At 46.2% G+C, this 18,413-nt stretch overlaps 1 protein-coding gene across 4 annotated transcripts in view; it reads right to left on the bottom strand.

Moving 5' to 3' along the window:
- The window catches only part of SLC16A7 (solute carrier family 16 member 7), a 100,020-nt gene extending 82,000 nt beyond the window's left edge, over positions 1-18,020 (bottom strand). The window contains exon 1 of one of the 4 annotated variants that reach the window (XM_083399866.1): positions 17,647-18,020. The gene's annotated coding sequence lies outside the window, so the exon portion shown is untranslated. Of the gene's footprint in view, positions 1-13,118; positions 13,320-17,646 lie in introns of those variants that run through there. The other 3 variants (XM_083399867.1, XM_083399868.1, XM_083399865.1) reach the window with 3 other exon arrangements.
- Positions 18,021-18,413: the final 393 nt, after the last annotated feature.

The following is an 18,413-nucleotide window of genomic DNA, read 5'->3' as shown; positions in this document are numbered from 1 at the left end:
TCTGAAGGCTAGACTTTGAACATTCAATCAATGAACTGTTTCCGTTCATTCATTTTTTAAAAACAAAAAATCTTGATAAAACAAAAAGGTCCCACAGACGAACACAGCAGCAGATCTCAAATTTTGTTTTTGTTTTTTAGAAGACAAAAAACTTGTAAATTGTTTTTGCGCAATTACTTTCAAAAACCGTAAGCAGCAGGCACCATTTTAAAAGAAGCTTTCCCCTTCTATGACATACATATGGGGAAATTTCTTCAAAGCTAGTGCCTGATATGATGTGCCCCTACATCATCTAAAAACAAAGAAAGCCTTTTTCTTCGTCAGACTTATTGTTTTATTCAGATGAAAAATTGGGCAGATAAAATGGATCAAGCAACTGACTGAATTAAATTTATGGAATTAATCCAACTAAGGGACAATGGAAAAACCAACAATAACCGAGAGAGAGAGAGAGAGAGAGAGAGAGCAGAAAATGAAATTCCTGCAGAGAGGCAGCATAATGAACATTTTAAACCCCAAAACCTGGGTGCATAAAAAGTTATTTGCCTTGACCTGTGGCTGAAAAGATCATAAAGAAGGGATAGATATGTTTATCATGGAAGTCTCTTTTTGATGCTAGGGGTTTGTTTGTTGTTTTGTATTATAATTTGGATCTGATTTGACATTTATGGGAGTTTCCATTGCAATGTCTCAGACTATTTGCAGATGTCATGCTCCCTATTAATCACCAAACAGTAATTTATCTAACTGATAAACCACAGTTTGGCAATCAAACACAAAAGCACAATCTCTTATCTAGCCCTTATCCACTATGCTACTACACTAGCCAGGCATTTGCCGGAATTGACTCCAAGTGAGAACCATATGAAGTAAGCTATTTGAAAATTTTCTCTTCTCAGGGTTGTGGGGTCAAGCCCCAAGCTGGGCAAAAACATTCCTGAATTGCAGGGGGTTGGACTAGATGACCCTTGTGGGTCCTTCCAACTCTACAATTCTATTCTACTACCAAGGTGCATTTCTTTCATCTCCTTGCCTCCACTTTTGTCCCTTTATGCTTCTAAGAAAAGTCACGCCAGCAGACATGTTCCCTGACACAAAGGCTCACTCATCCTTAGGCTGCAGGGAGAGACAAAGACATTTGAAATAAGCCCGTTTCTCTTCTGGATAGTGAACAGTTTCTGGGGGCTTCCTTCCAGCCAAGGAAGTAGACAGTCCATTTCTCCCCCACAGCAGGATCCAAATAAACACTGTTGCAGGTGAGGAAACAAAGAGATGGATTCTCTCCTGGCAGAGTCAAAAGAGCAAAACTGTGTCACCCTTGGTGGTAAGAGTTCAACCAAACACAAGAAGTTCCGTCCTCAGCAGGGCTCATCTCAAGAATTCAAGTCCACCCTTTTAGCAAAACAAATACAAACAGTTCCTTTCTCTGGAAGTTGTTAGAGGCGGGAGGAAGGGGAAGCCACAAAAGGTTAATGAACTTGGCAGGAGTCAACTAACACAATTGAAATTACCCACTGAAGCAGTAAGAATTGTGAAACCAAGAATCCCAGCCGGCTAGTTCCAGAAAACAAGAGTTCTCTTACATCTGAAGAATGACTTGTGGGAAATCCACCCATCCCATCATTTGATCTTGCACAAGGCTTTGTATAGTCTTAACCCTGGAAATAAGGCAGGCTCCCTTCTCCTATTTCTGTGTTAACTGTCACAGAAATGATAGGTATGGATATGGTTCAGCATTCCTCCTCCTGTTCTTTTTCTGTTTACTTAATATAGGTCTCCTTACAACAGGCCCCTTCAGAAGACTGAAAAGCAGAGTTTGGGGCCATGCTTGCTTTGTGCAATTTAAATCCAGTGAGCATAATCCAACAGGAAGCTCGATTCCTGTTCATGGGACAACCCACAATGTGTCATCGAAAACAGGCAGTGTGTTCCAAGGGATGCATCACATTTAAGCCCTAACACTATTGAACTAGTTCTCCCATGTCTACACCAGAAGTAAGAAGACTTCACGCTTACTGTTCCTACTTTGCTGTTATTATTACTAGGACTGGCCAATATCTGGTTTTCAACACTGTAATAGATCACCAGCTAAATTTCGTGATATACTGACATATCATAATGTCTCAAATAAGGATGGTGCTATGTAGAGGTATTGGTTGGCTGCATGGTTTTTCCAGCATTGTGATTTTTGGCAGCGGCTGTTCTTTGTGATTCACTGCCCCCTGCAATAAGACAGGTGAGAACTGAAATGGCAGAGTTAACAGAGGCTACAGGAATTGAGAGAAGCATTGGCTGGCTTCATGGTTTTTCCCATGTTGTGATTTTTGCATAGCACACAAACACACACAAACACACACACACACCATGATTCATAATATACTGCCAGGTCAAAAATTATGAAACTGTTATCACAACAGAGACTTCAAACTGGTTTTGGATAATATATCAGTTGCACAAAACCTTTGCCCTAATTATTACTAATATCGTTTTTATTTGTTATTGGTACAACAGTAAGACTAAATTATTCTGAACCTAGGATCTGGAGGACCAGTACCAAATGATGTCCAACAGCCTTGAACCCAAAACACCACTCCTGGTCTTTCCAAGCTCTCTATCAGCTGTATAATTTGGGGCAGGGCAGTCATTTTGTTGCTGCTATTGTTAAAAAGCTGGGAAATAGAAACCCTTACCAATCCGCAGCAAGTCACCCAGGGATATATCAATAACGTTACCCTCTGTCCAACTCTGTTTTATGTACAACTGTGTTCTTCTATGTGTGCACACACCGATAAATTCTCCTTTTTTTACCACTAAGTAAGATTACAGACAGGGCAAAAACCTCCATCTCCTCACACAAACATTTACTTAGCTGATTTCCCCCTGTAAAACATTCAATGTGTAAACTTTTAAAGGGGTAAAAGGATTAAAAAGAAAATCGCTGAATATTTGGCCAGTGGTTCTTCCAGTGGTGTTGCTGAAATGTTGCTAGAGTATTAAGCAAGGCTTTGGAGCTGCAATAGATCCTGGGTTCACCTTCTGCCGATAACTTGTCTCCTGTTAGTCAACTTAAGAGCTCCAGACTGTGCTTTAAGGATTCCCACATGAATCAGCTGATGATATTTCCCAACACCGCAAATATTTCCAATAAGCCTCCTTTACCAGAAATGGTACAAAGAACATTTCTTTATTACTTAATAGAAAACTAGGAGTAATATTCCCCTTCAGTACCACAATCCATACCCAGAAGCAATTCCCACTGAGTTCAATTACACCCAGGTAAATGTGCACAGGATACTAGCCCTCAGGTGCGATCTGAGTCAGGCTTAATTTGAAAGAAAGTTCCTTGGAAACCAGCCATGATGGCAAAGTTCCGCCTACATTGTCACAGGCTCTGAATAGTTGCTGCAGATTACAGGATGTCAGAACGCTGTTTCCCACAGAGAGCATGTTTCCCACAGAAATCTAATTGGCCACTGTGAGAACATGGTGCTAAACTAGGAGGGCCTTTGGCCTGCTCCAACAGCCGCATCTTATTATGTCCAACCCTTTATGGGGCTGTGGGTGAAATAAATACCCTCCAACATTTCTCTGATGAAAATAGGGACGTCCCATTCCACAATGATAATTTTACTATCTATACCTTACTGGTTACTGCTTACTGGTTGCCCAACCACTCTGGGCAGCTATCAACATATAGTGGTACCTTAGGTTACAGATGCTTCAGGTTACAGATGCTTCAGGTTAAAGACTCCGCTAACCCAGAAATAGTACCTCGGTTTAAAAGCTTTGCTTCAGGGTGAGAACAGAAGTCATGCTCCGGCGGCGCGGCGGGAGGCCTCATTAGCTAAAGTGGTGCTTCAGGTTAAGAACAGTTTCAGGTTAAGAACAGACCTCCAGAATGAATTAAGTTCTTAACCTGAGGTACCACTGTATATAAAAACATAATAAAACATTATTATTTTTTAAAAAACCTCCCCTATACAGGATTGCCTTCAGACAGCTTGTGGGTCGGATAACTCCATACCCTCCAACATTTCTCCAATGAAAATAGGGACAGCCTAAGGAAAGGTGAGACATTCCAGGATCGAATCATAAACTGAGATGGCTTCTCTAAATCAGGGACGTCCCTGGGAAATAGGGACACTTGGGGAGTCTGCAAATATCTCTGCTCTCATAGTAGTGGAGACTCTAAAATACAGCAATGAGTAGTTTAGGTGGCCTTCTTCTTTAGCATGTTAACTATTTTATTTAGGTTTGACATAAATGCTCCTTTTAATTAGCAGAAGTGAAGCAACAACTTGCATTTCACCTCGCAAATCTGAGGCTAACTAAAAGATGCCAACCAAACTGGCTATTCCCTGCAGTGTGACAGTTATTTCTGGGTTCTTATAAGAGCGCCAGGTGTGGGGCAGGTACAGTTGTGGCTGCAAAGTGAACGAGCTTACAGTGAACGATGCTGGGAGCCTTGCTGGGCTTGACTGCATTAAGGTGTTAGTTCCTCATAAAGGACGCAAGCGCAGCTGAGAAGCGGTTTGGTTTTAAACCACTTCCTCAAATCGCAGATGTCTGCAGAGGGGGGAAATGTAACACACAGAGGAGATGGTTTCAATGCAAACCACTTCCTTCAAACTGACTTGACAAGGAATCCCTGTAAACAGCTGATTGGCAGTTACAACAAGCCCCTCTGAAGGGATGCCCCTTAAAGCTGTGCCATCAAGAGGTTACTGTGACCACCGATCAGGGGTTACGTCAACCTCCTTTTGAGCTTTAACAAGTGTCAATCACCAGAAATCATTATGACATCAGGTAGGACGTGCCAATCAGAAGGTCGGCAGTTCGAATCCCCACGACGGGGTGAGCTCCCGTTGCTCGGTCCCTGCTCCTGCCAACCTAGCAGTTCGAAAGCACGTCAAAGTGCAAGTAGATAAATAAGTACCGCTCTGGCGGGAAGGTAAACGGCGTTTCCGTGCGCTGCTCTGGTTCTCCAGAAGCGGCTTACTCATGCTGGCCACATGACCCGGAAGCTGTACGCCGACTCCCTCACCCAATAAAGCGAGATGAGCGCTGCAACCCCAGAGTCAGTCACAACTGGACCTAATGGTCAGGGGTCCCTTTACCTTTACCGTTAGCTGACATGGGAGGATGGAAAAAATAGGGACCCTATTCCCCACCTGTCTTACAGCTTTGGTTCAGTTGCTCTAGGAGAGGGTTTTTGAATGCAATGAATTAGACAACTTATTTTTTAAAAAAATATTTTCTGTTTCACTTTCCCTCCCTATTTGTGCTCAGCATTCATCCTCACCTTGTGCAAGGGGTGTTCTTGCCATTCCCTATTGTCTTTCTCCTTTCATAAGTTTCTGCTCTCCCCCTCCCTTCATTAATGTGCTCATTCATTCGTTCATTCTTTCATTCAGGTTGACAGTGGAGTGAAATGGCTAGTGCCACCATTTCTAAAGTGCTAAGAGTCAGCTTTTAGACAACTTCCTAAGGGACTGGCAGAAGGAACAGAGGAAGGGAAACGAGGACAGGAAATCAACTAGGATACAAGCTGTGCTGTGTTCATTTGCATGGAACAGAGTGGCACCCGAACTGATTTATGGCAACGATTAGAATAATAATAGATACCTCCTATTTGACCTTTTTTCATAAATGAAGTTCAAAATACTTTATGAGAAGAGATTAATATTATATGGGGGAGAAAACGGCCGTAAGAAACTTGTGATGAGCAGAGCAAAGTACCCAGCCCATTAGAAAGATGGGGTGAATAAGGAATATGTCGCCTGCATTTATCCTCTGGATTCATCTCTACGACTAACAACAATTTCAAATGCACTCATCAAACAAAACAACTATTGTTTAGTTGTTTAGTGAATAAATTTGCTTTTCAAGGGTGCAGCATTTTAGATAGACACAAAGTGAAAATATATGCACCATATAACGTTACATATATTTCAGTGTCGTTAGCTACAGCGATGCACCCAAGCTTTCTCACATACTCCACTCGTTAGCAGCACACACACAAATTACCCCCAGTAGACATTTAACTTAAATCTGACCAAGAAACTATTGGATATATTTGTATTAAATAAATGCATTAAAAGCCTTAAACAATTACTTCTGGCAAATTATTTTGCAGACCAATCGCAGTAAGCTTGAGGTTGCTGAGGTAGGGGCATAGGAAGCAATAAACAGCATTGAAACCTTTGGGGGAGATCAAACTGGCTACTTTATTGATTACAGGTGTAAGTAGGCTTTCGCTTTGGCACTGGGTATGCCATCTTGGTTGCTGGCTGATTATTTCCATCAGGGTCAATCCTGGGTTAAGGATCCCCATATGGTGCACATCAAATACGGGTGACCCCTCCAGGATGCCAACTGGGAAGTTCCATGGCCCGTTAGCCCCTTTCTGTGCATATGGACAGAATCCTCTTCCTTGGACTCCATAACCAAGGTGCCCTGATACTTTAATCCTGAGGAGAGGGGGGCATAGCTCCTTCACGTATCCCTAATTAGACGAAGGATGCAACCCAATGCCCTTTCCCACTAAGAAGTTGTGGCAATTGCTGCGAGGCAGGGAAAACCTCTAAACAGGCCCATTTGGTCTGCAGGCAAATTCCTCCCTGGCCACGAATATGGCAACCAAGTCACTGCTCAACAAGGTCATAAACACATACACCACCTGCTTACCTTCAAGTGGAGCCAAATTTATAGAGAGTGCGAGGATGGGATGCTCAATGGGGATTCTTGGAAGGTGATGCAGCTGGCTTTTCTAATTTGGAGACGTGGATCTGGGTGGAAACAGACTTTCCCAGGTCCATCTCCAAATTCCCACTCCACTGGCCTCTGATTGGTCAATTTAATGTCAAAAGAGGTAGGGGATTCCTGTCACTCCCCACCACCAACCGGGGCTGATGACATTGGCCAGCCAATAGCAAGGGAAGCTTTTCTCACCCTCGCCCATAAGTTGTCCACAGCTGTACAAGGCGGCAACTGCTGCCGCTGTCAAGAGTGATATTTCTGTTTTCTATTACTATTCCAAAACATACAAATATATCAATAACCCTCAAAACCTATGGGTATCTTCTCCTCCTCCTCCTCCTCCCAGACTATTAGAACTTACAATATGAAGATAAATTTGTACCTAGAAATTACGCTTGTAAGCAACAGTTCAAATAGCAGCTTCTAATTTCTCAAACAGGTTCAACGGGGAAACAATTCATTTCTTGTTCACTGTGACTCCCGACATCACTTGAACAACACCGAAAGAACGGCCAAAAGTACATGCTGTTTTACCAGTCATACCAGACTGGAACTCAGCTACAGAGTTCAGCTTGGTGCTGTCAGACTAACTAAACATCCCCATAAATCTTTCAATTAGATAAGAACAAAAAAATGGTCAAAACATTGTTTTTTTTTTTTAAAAAATGCTGGACATAAAGCGCAAAGGGCAAATGAAGTAGGGAAATACAGTGGTACCTCGGGTTACATACGCTTCAGGTTACAGACTTCACTAACCCAGAAATAGTACCTCAGATTAAGAACTTTGCTTCAGGATGAGAACAGAAATCGCATGGTGGCAGTGCGACGGCAGCAGGAGGCCCCATTAGCTAAAATGGTGCTTCAGGTTAAGAACAGTCTCAGGTTAAGAACGGACCTCCGGTACAAATTAAGTACTTAACCAGAGGTACACGCAAAAGCAGTGCACCAAAGGATAATTAATGGAGGCCAAATTATTATGAAGTTTTAAGATGTTTGATGCAACATACTCTGTCCTTTCTGCTACCTACATGCTGCGCAACAGAGGGTGGGTGATCATGGCTAGCTTCTTGGAAATGCTCAAGTATGCGGAACCATTGACCAAATGAGGTTCAGTCAGATGCATTCAGGACGGGCAATTCTATTCCTAAAGTGCAGTACCCAGCATGGTGACCTTTTTTGGGTGGCAGTAATAAGAAAAGGTCAGGACTGCATACTTGGTTGGTAACCTGCAGCAGCATTTTTAGCTAGATAAATAGGAAAGAGTTTGCAGGGAAACAGAGCCTTTATGAAGAGTGATTTTTGTCTAAACTGCAAAAACAATTGGCTGGATGTGGTGACCTGAAAGGTTAACAAGGCAGCTCAACAAGAACAACCCAAGGGATCCAATTCACACAACAGGATAGAGGGGTGGGAGCAGACAGAGAAGGTCTAATATTCTTCACATTCCTCTTGCCAGTATTACCGTATTTTGCGCCCCATAGGACGCACCGGCCCATAGGATGCACCTAGTTTTTTGGGGGGGAAATAAAGAAAAAAAATTATTTCCCCCCCAGGTGCGGGGCTGGAAGAACCAGGTCGGGGAACAGCGGGAAGGCGCGCTCTGCCTCGCCGCTGTCCCGCGAGCTTGTGGGGCTGGCGATGGGGAGAGCTGCGCTGAGCCCGGGACTGCAGGCGGCTCTGCGCAACCCTCGGATCTGGTCTCCCGAGGGTTGCGCAGAGCTTCCTGAAGCCTGGAGGTTGAAAGCCTGCATTCACCCCATAGGACGCACACACATTTCCCCTTCATTTTTGGAGGGGGAAAAGTGGGTCCTATAGGGCGAAAAATACGGTAACCTTGTTGAAGAAAGAAGGAAATGTCAGACTTAGGACCAATATCAAAAACCAGACCAAGGTTTTAGAAATAAAAGATTTGTTCCCAATTTCAAGCAGGTTGCCTACAGGTGTACAAAGCATTGTGTGCTTATCAATTTCTTTAGACCTTTCACTGAGCTTGATGCCGTTTGGTAATTCCAAATTCCACTAAACGTTAGTGTTCAGATTTAGAAGTTGGTGTCTTCCCCTCCTTTGGGCTCCTATGTGGTCTGGCAGAAAATCGTTGGACATAAACATTACTCTTTCTGCTTCAAAGATTTTTTGAAAGGAGAACACGGCCATAGGTAACAGTAAACCATAGGTAACATGGGGGGGGGGGGAGCTTTTAAAAATAATCACAATCTCAGAACAGAAACTTTGGACCACAATGTGCCCTCGCCCCAAAGTTAATGCGAGACATTTGAGTCTTGCATTGTTGACTGCCTGCCTGCCAGCACTTGACATTAAAAGAAGTTTCTAAGCGGCCGCTAAGGTCTTATGCAATTCATGTTGCTATAAACAGTAACCCGAAATAAATTTAAAATCTACCATTGTGGAAAAGCAGATATTACTCTCTCGATCTGCCTAATGCTTTGTTGTGCATGTTTCTGTCCATCCAATTTGCATGGCACTTTATCACGAGGCAATATTTTCACGAGCAAAACTGTTAAGAGCCCCCTGCTGCAGAAAATCTCTGGAGTAGAAGTACTTTGCGGTCAAGCGTGCAATGACAACAGATGACAATATGCAGTCCTCTAACACTTTTATCTCCCCAGCTCACAATCCTGATCTTCGTCCACTTTCCTGAACAAACCACGAAGACTTACTCTCAAGCAAGCATGCACGGGTTCAAACTGCATGCCTCACCATACAGCTCCATTCCTTTCTAACCAACAAGTTGGCAGAAAAACGGTCTTCAGCACACTGAGTTCAATGAAATCAAGCACTTTTTTGAGTACTAAAGCAACACCTTCTTGCCTGCATCTCCACTTATGTGCAGAGCTTTTTACAGCCATGGCACGAAAGTGAACTTCTAGCTGTACCTGCAGGGCACGAGATCAGGCTGACGGTTTAGGGAATATTAAGGAGCTTTCTGAGCACACCTGGGCTTTGCACCTGGGTTTGCGCAGGAAGCAGAGCTCATAGTTATTCCCGACAAGTTCATTGTCATTCCTACCTAATGCGCACATATTACATCTCGTATGTATTTTTGAACCTTATCATCATCGGTATTCCTTGCTTCTGTACTATATGAGAAATTGCAGTTGCATATTGAATTGTAACTGGAAGTCTAGCACATACGGATGAGTGTTGCTTGCTTTGTTGTGTAGAAACTTAACTTTGAGATACAAGAAGGCCATCATGCAGTTTGTCTGCTCTTTGTGGGATGTAGCAGCTGCTCCCAAGAAGACAGCCAAGCAGTAAATCTATTTGACCAACCACCCCGTACACCATTGCACACACCACTGCCTCGCTGCTTGGCCTCACGCTTCTATTGAGAAAACACACTGCACCACTGAGTTTGATGTGTGAGCGCCATCCCCTTTGCTATCCCAGCTGTTCTTGAATGATAGCATGAAAATGCTTTGCCTCCTGAGCATCAACATTCTGACCTTATGTGCTCCAAGTAACATACAGGCTTCTTCAAGTGCCAAACAAGCCTCCTATGCTAAGACTTCCTTTTAGACGGCTCTGTTGCTTTGTTAAGCCACAGCAGTTACCTGCACTTCAGACTGAACCAGAAAATTCAGGGATAGGGACATACATTTTATTTCTGTAGCATCAGAACCACACAGTTTCCTTTGGCAGACCTCCACTGACTAACCACTAGGGATGGAGAAGTTCAATTTTGTTTGCATTTTAACGAAAAACTACTTATTCCACATCTCTCAAACCGATATGCAAACCAAATCCCAGCTATGCTTTGAAATTCGCACTTCTCTGAAATTTGCGATGTAGTTCTCCAACCAAACACTTGTGCACAAAAATGAATATATTAGGAAGGAAAGCACATGGGAATGCATGTACAGTGGTACCTCGGGTTAAGAACTTAATTCGTTCTGGAGGTCAGCTCTTAACCCGAAACTGTTCTTAACGTGAGGTACTACTTTAGCTAATGGGGCCTCCTGCTGCTGCCGCGCTGTTGCCACACGATTTCTGTTCTCATCCTGAAGCAAAGTTCTTAACCTGAGGTACTATTTCTAGGTTAGCGGAGTCTGTAACCTGAAGTTTCTGTAACTTGAAGCATCTGTAACCCGAGGTACCACTGTATTAGTGAAAATAACCGTTCGAAATGCATTGCGTTAGCGGAAATTGCTTGCAAAAATGGGCATATTAGTCAAAGCTGCACACAAAAAAATGTGTTTATAAGGAGAAATTCACACTGAAATGCAGACAAAAATTCATGACTTTTTAAAAAGCAAATTACCATGGAATTCTGGATAACTGAATAGTTGTGGGGTGGAGACTGAAAAAGTTAGAGAACTGAAATTGACAGATTCATTCATTTCCGCTAAGCACACAATACTTTGTATCTCCTTACACTAAAACAAAAGAGAAGATTAAAATCGGGGGAAATCAAAACACAGCTGAACAACGAAGTCAAATGTAGGGCAGTATCCAACAAAGTTGTTCCATTAGCACAAGGACTTTGGGTTGCACAACAGAACTTCCCCTTTCTCTTTCTGCCCCCCCCCCCAATTCTCCAAAATCTGTTGGGGGAGATTCTCTGAACCCTCTGCACCAGATCTGAGGAGGGTAGAAGGGAACACAGGGGCGGGTGAGGGGGTGAAGTAGTCATTGTGCTAGCAGAACTACTTTGTTTGTTTGAACCCACAGAATTCAGGTCAGAACCATAGCTTCTGATGAGGCAGATGTACCGTATTTTTCGCTCTATAAGACGCACCAGACCACAAGACGCACCTAGTTTTTGGAGGAGGAAAACAAGAAAAAAAATATTCTGAATCCCAGAAGCCAGAACAGCAAGAGGGATCGCTGTGCAGCGAAGGCAGCAATCCCTCTTGCTGTTCTAGCTTCTGGGATGGCTGTGCAGCCTGCATTCGCTCCATAAGATGCACACACATTTCCCCTTACTTTTTAGGAGGGGAAAAGTGAGTCTTATAGAGCAAAAAATACGGTATTTCTAGAGCAAGCCCAGGAACTGCTTAGGTTAGTGTAGTTCCTTTTACTTAACGAAAATATATGGGAGGTGGACATAAAGCAGCGTGGGGGGGGGGGGCTTCCATATGCCATAGGGCAGTAAACTGTCACTCCCTCTGTACACTGGAGGCCTTCTAGCTGTTGGAATGAAGTCTATGATAGCCCTATCTGTGCTTATCGATTTTGAATTGCTAAAGCCACTCTAGACGACGTAATTAGCCAGCTATAATGCTGCATTCCCCTCTTTGCCTAATCTTGGAATAGAATGTTCTGGTTTGCCTTCAAATACGCATACATTTCTTATCTTCTTTCTTATCCCTAGACTAAATATTTAGTAGCCCTCTGTAAGACTCCTCACCACCAATTCTTACTGGAAAGGAGCAATCTCTGGGGACACTAATGATTTCTTTGTCTCTGACACACATTCCTCTTCCTCTGGAAAATGAGAAGAAAAAGAGGAAAGGGGGAGAGAGGAAAGATGAACGTAACATAAGGAGATGGTGGAGGAGATACAAGACAGACAAGAGGATGGGATAAGCAATGGCCCCCTCAACAGCCGCAAATGCTCATTTCAAAGTCTACACTCAGGTATAGTTTGCCTAGCTGCTTAACCCAACATAAGCCTGCTATGGCCTACTATAAAATAGGATGAGCTTCACGGGAAAGCCCCTATGATACAGAGCTTATCTTTCAGGAACAGAGATAATAAAGTCAGGAGAAGGAAAAGACAACACTGTACAATTGCCGTTGCAGAACAATAAAGCAATGGGGAGAGGACTGACAAGAGCCTCACAAACAGAAGCACAAATGTTACTTTTCAAAATGTTGATTCTGAGCTAGAATACTTGCTCTCATGTACACACAATAGTCATTTGTGGCACACTGAAAGCAAAAAGGGGAAACTGTTTCCCTTCCATATATAAACACTTTTCTATATAATCCCTTGAAAGTGATTCTTACTTGCCTCAATGGTTGGCCAAGTAGCCTCCTATTATAAGCAGTTTATCTCATCTCATTACAATTCCTACAATTCCACTGATATTACATATTTGATCTCTTCCTCCCGGGGTGTGGTGTGCCCACCAGTACATGCTTGTGCATGTAAATGGGAGTCTTTAAAAGGGATATTGAAACATAGTCACTCAGAGGTAAATATCACTGACTTCAATGGAATTTACTTTCACATACATGTTGTTAGGACTGAAATCCTGGTGTCCAAAACACACACATGGCTGTGCTTTATCAATATCACGCACCAGCTATTCTCTACGATCTACAAAATTTGAAACTGCACCCAAAACTAAGAGCTAAAATTTGACTGGATCAATGCTGCTCAACACGGCACGTACCTTCTCCTTCAGTTCCGGAATGAGAACTTGCAGGAACACATGCAAACATAATGGAACAGGTAAAATGTGAGAATGTCCACCCCCACCCCATTCTTACTTTAACCTTCCGTTAGTACCTTAGGCAACTGTCAGCATTTGGCTTCTTGCTAAAGCTCCGTTTCTTGTGAGCTTACAACTGTAGCCTGCGAGTTTTCAAACTGTTGGGCAGAGAGCCCAAGTGCACTTGCATAAGAGTTTAGGTGCAGCCTTTGGCGACAACCCAAAAGGTCTTTTGCTTGAGAGAACTATATCATTTTTGACTCCTGGTTATTTCCCTGGGACTGTTGCGTCCCAGGACACAACATGGATTAGAAAAAAAGATTGTACATGAATAGCACAGCACTGGCACTGAAAGCTCAGATTCTCTCTCTCTCTCTCTCTCTCTCTCTCTCTCTCTCTTTAAGGGCAAGGTAGATAGCAATTCACTAACAGAAAAGATTTGTCGTTTATGGACATGCTGACTTATGTATGTAGGTGTGGGGTTTTTGTGTCTTTTTAAATTTATTTTTTTTAAAAAAAATGTATAAAGAAGCAAAGTTACTGCTTAAGATTCGTCTAGCACAAATAGCATGCTAAATAACCAATTTGTACAGTGGTACCTCGGGTTAAGTACTTAATTTGTTCTGGAGGTCCGTACTTAACCTGAAACTGTTCTTAACCTGAAGCACCACTTTAGCTAATGGGGCCTCCTGCTGCTGCTGCTGTGCTGCCGGAGAATGATTTCTGTTCTCATCCTGAAGCAAAGTTCTTAACCTGAAGCACTATTTCTGGGTTAGCGGAGTCTGTAACCTGAAGCGTATGTAACCCGAGGTACCACTGTATATTAATCACTGTGAAGCAAAAGTCTGCAATGGCACATTCTTCTCCCCACATTTGAGTGCCTCTCTGCAAGAAATGCAGGGCTCAGAAAACCACAGGAAGCTCCAGGTGTGTGGACATCTATGCTGAACCCATGATGCTCTACTACCTATTGTTGCACTGTAGTAGTATCAGTAGCAGGGGGGCCAAAATTGCACTGCTGTGGAGGCCACTGCATATATGGTTGTAAGACTGCAGAACTTGACTCCCCATCCCCCAACAAGCTTTTCTTGTCATTTTCTCTACTGAAATGCATGGCAAATGTGACAAGTCTCATTTTTAAGGGTGTTTTCTATTCATTGCCTTTATCATATGAAGCCTTCATGGATCACTGGACCATCTAGCCTAGTATGAGCTACTTTGTCTGGTGACAAGGGTCACAGCCAGAGTTCTTTCACAAGTTTGCCAAATGGAATTATTTAACAAGGGATGCTCTTGATTGTTAGCTTGAGGGCTGCCATTCTTCTGTGTGAAACAAAATAACTGCAACAAATTCAGATTTTTCTTTTAGAAGATCAGCCGACCTTTACCAAACAAAAAGCCTAGATCACCTGTGTGTCTCCAATGTTAATTATATCTTCCTTTTGTATTTTGCTGTGCATGGTTATGGTGCATTGTATGGTTTTATTTCTGATAAAGTTCAATGGATATCAGGACCATTCAGCCCTTGAGGGCACCATCTTGACTTGTGGTGCCCAAGGAATCAGGTGAGATTCATCAGCAGGTTTCACTAGAGGGTCTACTACAGGCAGGGCCAGACCTTATATTAGACAGTGTGAGGAAGCTGCCTCAGGAGGCAAATGCTGGGATGCTGCAGCAAGATGTTAAGAGGAAAGAGCTCCATGTGATCTGCCTTGTGCCCCTAAGCTAGCCTGTTGTCTCAGGTTCAGCAACGGATGCTGTCCATCACCAGTGCTGAAGATGCAACAGCCAGTCTGGCTCACCTTGGTACTAAGAACGGGAATGGCTTCTCGTCCTCTACCTCAGACAGCAAGATGACTTTGGACTCTTCTGACTTCAGGGATGGAGAACCTATGGCCCTGCAGATGTCACTGGACCCCAGCTCCCATCAACCCCAGCCAGTATGACCAATGGCCAGGAATGATGGAGACTGGAGTCTAATGGCATCTTAAGGGTCACAGGTTCCCCATCATTGATGCACCGCTTATTGGTCATGGGTCCTGATGTAAAACAATGCAATTCAGATGGTTTTGAGAAAACATTTTCTGTTCTAAATGCCACTTCTATGTTGCTGTTTTTTTAAAGCCTCAGAAACCACTCTGGTTAAATAAACGATTTCCTTATCAACAGCTCTTATATTAAGGTTGTGTGGTTTAAGTTTGAGGAAAGGAAAAAGTGAAGTTGAAATGGAACTGGCTAAACTGGTTTGGTTAAATATTTCTATATTCAGGGCAAGATTGACCGCTCCCCCACCCATTCAGTTCAGCCCAACTACTATATGATGCAATGCTTGTTTTTCATACTTTTGGAACAAAGCACTTCATGCACCTAGAAGTAAGCTCTAGTCCTGGAAAGCTTAAGTAACAACAAATGTATCACACTTTTAAGGTGCCCTTAGATTCTTACTGGAGTCGGCTCCTAAGGCCACCACTATTCAGAGCCTGACATATAAGTCCCAGCAGCAAAGCCACTATGCTGACGGTCCCCTATAAGCCAATGACCTTTGCAAATGAAATGAATTGAGGATCACACGTCCATGACAAAACCCACCATCCTACATTAGATTCCTCCTTTACTGCCTGATCTATTTACTCAGAAGGAAGCCCCCTCCAGACCCGTGGAGCCGATTCCCCCCCCCCCCCGCAAAAAAAACGTGCACACGATTTCTTTGGACAGCTCCGGAGCTCCGCAGGCGGCGCGAAACGGAAACAGCCCGGCAAGGTCAAGCTGTCCTGCGGAGGCGCCAGGAATGAATGAGGAGGCTGCATCTGCGAGGAGCCTGGCGTGCCCTTCTCCGGCGTGCGGGCCGACGGCGGTGCCAGCGGCTGCTGCGCCGCGCTCCACGTGGCCTGGCGCCCGCCAGAGCCAACCGGCTGCAGCTTGCCGGCCAAGCCCCCCTCTCTCGTGACGTCGGCATCCCTCCCTTCGCCGACGGATCGAGTTCTCGCTTCCTTCATCCCCTCGCAAGCCTCGCTGGCCGCCGCGCGCCTCCCATTGGCCGCCGCCGAGGTGGGGCCTTGGAAACCAGGAGACGCGCTGCGCAAAGGCAGGCCATCCACGCGCGCCTCTGACGCGCCGCCTCCCCGCCCATCGCGAAGAGCATCATCCGGCTCCAGGCGCCTGACCCTTGGAGGATTTGACTACCAAGAATCAGGAGGGGGGGGTAGAGAAAGAAAAGCCAGCCCCACGCAGACCTGCCTGCCCAGAAATACACCGCCAGATCCTAGCCACCCCGAGTCCCCTCGCGGCGCGGAGGCGGAGGCAAGGGCCGCGCTCGGCAAGGAGCTCCAGAAGGAGATCCGCGCGCGCACGCGAGCGATGCCTCCGCCCCCGCCTTAGCCACCTCCTTCTGCTGCGGCAGCGCAGACACAAAGGCGCACCAGCACGCGTTATGCCACCAACCCACTACTCTTGCAAGCCACGGTGCCCGGCCCAGGCAAGCAGCTCCATCCTTCTCCACCGTGCCACCCACTCCCCCATTCAAAATGGCTCCTTTGAGGGGGGGGGGAGAGACAGAAGAGCCCCTCTCCGAAAAGCAGCAGAGCTGCAGGCGTGCGTTAGGGACTGGAACCGGGGAGCAACGTGATTGGGGGGGGGAGGAGAGGGGGGATCGGTTGTGATCGGGCGCGCACACGCAACGTGGTGCAGGGGTGCCAACTTGAATAAAATGTTGGGGGCGCTCAGGTGAGCCCCAGGCCACATGACGACGCAGCGCGCGCGCGCACCACGGAAGTGCCCATTCACTTTGAGAGCGGCCCCTCCAATAAATTATGTTTTGGGGGGGGGCTTACGTGGGAGCGTGGGAGTGGCTCTAAGGGGTGTATGATGGTTCGGATGGGCATCTGTCACTTGGGTCTACGTGGGTGAGTGCCATTGCGCGCTCTCCACGGGGTAAATCTCTGGAGGTCACTGATCGGACGGGGGCAGGCAGGGAGGCGAGCTCCGACTGCGCTCCCCATCCATCCGTCCCTAAGGCCGGTGGTGGCCAAGCCCTTCTCATCCACGGGGGCGCGGGGGGTGGGACACCGTGTTCTGCTTGCAACTCCGCGCTGCTCCTTTGGCGGCGGACGCCGTTCATAGTGTGGGTCTCCCGCCCACCCCGCACCCCTCGCGCCTGCTCTGCCCGCTTCCCCCGTGTGTGATGCATCATCCACAGTGTGAGCTCGGACTTGGGCGCCTCGCATCCCAAAGCCAACGCGATCGCGGCGGCGGCGGCAGCAGCAGCAGCAGACCAGGCGCTCTTCTCGTTGCTTAAGCGACACCATTCCGACACAGTTAGCAACACACTCGGGCGGCAGAAGCGGGGACATTCAAACACGAAGCGGCGGAGACAATGGGGCTGGAACAGACGGCGGCCCCCTTCTGCCTAGAAACCCGGCCGCCCTGCCCATCTATTTTGTTAATTAAAAAAAAAAAAAAAGATGAACTGGATGGCTCCGTTTTACGTTACCTGGCTTGGTCTCTTTCTCTGTGTGTGTCTAGTTTGGGTGGGCTGGTCCTAATCTTCCAGCCGCCGCCGCCGCCGGTTCCTGCTCGCTGCCACTGGCTGAATGGGGCGATATTTATTTATTTCCCCATGACGTGGCCTGCAGAGGCCGCCGCCGCCGCGAAAGAAAAGAGGCGGCACGAAAGACGCGGGGCCTTTTGTGCGCCTCGGGCTGGAGTCGCTGGGAGGCCGCGCGCGGAAGAAAGAGGAGGAGGCGCGCCGCCGTCCCTCTCCGCCACCTGCCCCTGCCTGCTTTTCGTTGCGCTCCGAGGGGGATTGGTGTCAAGGGCAGCCGGGGAGGCTCGACCAGGAGCCGCTGCCACCGCCGCCGCCCTCGCCGAGTGGGGCGGAGGCTGCCGGGCGGCGGGGAGGCGCCTGCTGCCTGAGCCGCAACATCTCCAAGGCTCCCGGCGGCGGGAGAGGAGAAGAGGCGAGGCGAGGACGCGGCGGGGAAGGCAGGGCCGAGTGGGGCCGAGCCATGAGCGCGCCTAAGGACGCTGAACTGCGCCCTGAAGGGTTTGGGGGTGTTGGGGGGGGTACAAATTGCCCCATAACTAGATCAGGATCGTAGGGACAGGGTGTGGGGGGCAACCATTTGGCCACGCCTTGGATTTTCGGCCACGCATCCAAGCAGGGGTGATAACTTGAATAAAATACAGTGGTACCTCGGGTGGTCTTTGTCCATGGAGTTTTCTTGGCAGGGATACTGGAGTGGCTTGCCGGTTCCTGCT

Source organism: Podarcis tiliguerta (genome assembly GCF_965153285.1).
Source record: "Podarcis tiliguerta genome assembly, chromosome: 10".
Lineage (NCBI taxonomy): Eukaryota > Metazoa > Chordata > Lepidosauria > Squamata > Lacertidae > Podarcis > Podarcis tiliguerta.
Note: the sequence above shows the minus strand (reverse complement) of the source record. Positions and strands in the feature narration are given on the sequence as shown.